Source organism: Gymnodraco acuticeps, unplaced genomic scaffold, assembly GCF_902827175.1.
Source record: "Gymnodraco acuticeps unplaced genomic scaffold, fGymAcu1.1, whole genome shotgun sequence".
Lineage (NCBI taxonomy): Eukaryota > Metazoa > Chordata > Actinopteri > Perciformes > Bathydraconidae > Gymnodraco > Gymnodraco acuticeps.
In genome coordinates, this window is record NW_022992014.1 from 60,089 (window position 1) to 63,822 (window position 3,734).

Here is a 3,734-nt window from a genome sequence, read left to right on the forward strand (position 1 = left end):
CCTGTCATGGACAGTATTTGACACTCTTCATCAGTAGACAGAAGACATCAGTAGACAGAAGACATCCAAGATGTCAACACAAGACCAGCTCTTTATTACTCTGGTGAAACTGCGGCAGAACCCCTCAACCGATATGATGTGTGGAATATTTGACCTGGCACATAGATATAGCACTTTCCTGGATGTATTCTCCCGATGGTTGGATTTGATGTACGCCAACATTTCTTTTTTGATTAAATGGCCTGATAGAGAGTGTATCAGAAGCACAGTACCAGCAGAGGTTCTCTTCCAGTACCCTAGAGTGACTGCAATTATCGACTGCTTTGAGTTCAGAATTGAACCCTCAAAGAAGCTGAAAACAAGGTGAGATATTTTTCTTTTTGATAGCATGCATAAAGTGTCGGGTTTTTGTAATACTTACCTGGCTGTCTGTGTATATGTACACAATTTATAGATAAGTATTACTAACGACTGTCTCTTCTCACAGAGCTATCACCTACTCAAAATACAAAAACTGGACAACAATGAAGTATTTCATTGCATCTGGCTCAATCACATATCTCTCAAAGGCTGGGGAGGGAGGGCTTCAGATGTGCATATTGTAAGGAACTCAGACTTCTTATCTCAGAAGTTCCACCATGCAGGAGATCAGGTAACAATTGAACTGTTTTTTTTTTTCTAATTTAAGTCTTATTTGTGAATTTATTATTTACCCATAGTTACCATTTTTTAGTTGCTGTTGAAGTAAAGTAGTGTTTTTAAGTATTTGTTATGTTTATTTCAGATTTTAGCCGACAGGGGCTTCACTTTGAAGGATGACTTTGCTGTTCTGGGTGCACAGCTCATCACACCGTCTTTCACGAGGGGCCGAAAACAACTGTCAGCCGAAGATGTTGCAAATTCTCGTGTGACTTCGAACATCAGAATTCACATTGGTAAGTATAGAGTCAGCAGTCAGATTCATACAGTATGTACATTTTAATGTTTTTGGTATTCAGAGTGTGCTGCATCATCAAATCACTGTTGCTATTTGCCGCTGACGTGGTTCACATTTCCCTAACTAAATTAATTACTGTAACAGTACAGATCCGGGTTAACAAGTGCTGAGACGTTATTCAATTAATCACATCAACGAGTACATGTGTAATCCCTACTTTGTAGGGTGTCTTCAGATAACATTTGATCTTAAAAACATGTTATTCTATATTTAAATACATTGAACTGTTGTTCACATTTAGTGCAATATCAAGAGAACAGGATAACAGGAAGTTAACAGGGATCTTTCTTCACTTTAACATGAAAAAGAAACACTAATTATAGGACACAATGCACTGACGATATGATATAACGGTCAACTGTGCTACTCCTGTGAAACTCGAACATAACACTGTAGATAAACAGCATTTTAACAACAAATATGTGATATGTGGTCTGCAGAGAGAGTCATTGGTGCCCTGAAGAGCCGGTACCACATTCTGGATGGCCCACTTCCTCTGCGCCTGGTGAAGAGACTGCAGGATGAGAGACAGAAGAGAGAAGAGGCCATGATTGATAGGATTGTGCATGTCTGTGCAGCACTAATGAACCTGTCTGGCAGTCTCATGTACAACCGTTACAGAATCTGAGAGTAAGAACAAAATCAATGTGCAGTCATTTAATAATGAGCATCAGAGAACAATATTGTATGTAACTTTTTTATACAACAAAGAAGTCATTATTGTTCCAATTGTGCCATTTAACAGGTTTCAGTTGAGACATAATGGATCTTTCTAATCAAAACCACCTGTTTGTCTTTCCACAGGTCCCTGAACTGATCTCAGTGCTGCTCTGCTGCTGCACACCCTGTCACCCTGCCTCTGATGCCTGACACCCTGCCTCTGATGCCTGACGCCCTGCCTCTGATGCCTGTCGCCCTGCCTCTGATGCCTGACGCCCTGCCTCTGATGCCTGACGCCCTGCCTCTGATGCCTGACGCCCTGCCTCTGACGCCCTGCCTCTGATGCCTGACGCCCTGCCTCTGATGCCTGACGCCCTGCCTCTGATGCCTGTCGCCCTGCCTCTGATGCCTGACGCCCTGCCTCTGATGCCTGACGCCCTGCCTCTGATGCCTGACGCCCTGCCTCTGACGCCCTGCCTCTGATGCCTGACGCTCTGCCTCTGATGCCTGTCGCCCTGCCTCTGATGCCTGACGCCCTGCCTCTGATGCCTGACGCCCTGCCTCTGATGCCTGACGCCCTGCCTCTGATGCCTGACGCCCTGCCTCTGATGCCTGTCGCCCTGCCTCTGATGCCTGACGCCCTGCCTCTGATGCCTGACGCCCTGCCTCTGATGCCTGACGCCCTGCCTCTGATGCCTGTCGCCCTGCCTCTGATGCCTGACGCCCTGCCTCTGATGCCTGACGCCCTGCCTCTGATGCCTGACGCCCTGCCTCTGATGCCTGTCGCCCTGCCTCTGATGCCTGTCGCCCTGCCTCTGATGCCTGTCGCCCTGCCTCTGATGCCTGACGCCCTGCCTCTGATGCCTGACGCTCTGCCTCTGATGCCTGACGCCCTGCCTCTGATGCCTGTCGCCCTGCCTCTGATGCCTGACGCCCTGCCTCTGATGCCTGACGCCCTGCCTCTGATGCCTGTCGCCCTGCCTCTGATGCCTGACGCCCTGCCTCTGATGCCTGTCGCCCTGCCTCTGATGCCTGTCGCCCTGCCTCTGATGCCTGTCGCCCTGCCTCTGATGCCTGACGCCCTGCCTCTGATGCCTGTCGCCCTGCCTCTGATGCCTGTCGCCCTGCCTCTGATGCCTAACGCCCTGCCTCTGATGCCTGACGCCCTGCCTCTGATGCCTGTCGCCCTGCCTCTGATGCCTGACGCCCTGCCTCTGATGCCTGACGCCCTGCCTCTGATGCCTGTCACCCTGCCTCTGATGCCTGTCACCCTGCCTCTGATGCCTGTCGCCCTGCCTCTGATGCCTGTCGCCCTGCCTCTGATGCCTGACGCCCTGCCTCTGATGCCTGTCATCCTGCCTCTGATGCCTGTCACCCTGCCTCTGATGCCTGATGCCCTGCCTCTGATGCCTGTCACCCTGCCTCTGATGCCTGACGCCCTGCCTCTGATGCCTGACGCCCTGCCTCTGATGCCTGTCACCCTGCCTCTGATGCCTGATGTTCTGCTGCCACTTGTGTTGCCTGATGGGTCACTCCCTGTGCTGCTTTCGACTCGACTGTGTTCTGCCTACTTACAGTAGCAGAAACATATACAGTGCTTATCATAAATGAGTACACCCCCTTTGAAAAGAACACAAGAACAATTTGATCAACAATATCAACAATTATTATCTGATTAGTATCAAAGTCACAAGTATAGACAAACACAATTTGCTTATCTTACTAAAGTAAATCAGGGCCATACAATACAGTATATTTCAAACCATGCAGGCCTGGGTTGTAAATAAAAACTGCCCCTAACTAGTATAAAATGCTGTGGTTTATTTCATATCACAGCGATGTTACGGAGATGAATTACATTGCAACATCAGTTTCCTCCAATATTGTACAGCCCATTATTCCTTCTATTTGTAGCCTATGTATGTTTTCATGTTGTAAATAAATGTATAGGCTTTGTGATATTTGATTTTGTACATATAGTCTATGTTGATACTGAATGAAATAGCTATAATATGCTTCAAAATGAATTGGTATAAATAAATATGTAACTCTGTCACTGTCATTTGTTGCCATTTTT

The 3,734-nt window shown here is 47.7% G+C and overlaps 1 long non-coding RNA gene across 1 annotated transcript; it reads left to right on the forward strand.

Moving 5' to 3' along the window:
* The first annotated feature begins 342 nt into the window (after positions 1 to 342).
* LOC117536522 lies at positions 343 to 1,965 on the forward strand. Its single transcript, XR_004567568.1, has 5 exons — positions 343 to 363; positions 570 to 652; positions 785 to 935; positions 1,440 to 1,627; positions 1,802 to 1,965. It is a non-coding gene; the product is annotated as an uncharacterized LOC117536522 (long non-coding RNA).
* The last annotated feature ends 1,769 nt before the right edge of the window (positions 1,966 to 3,734 follow it).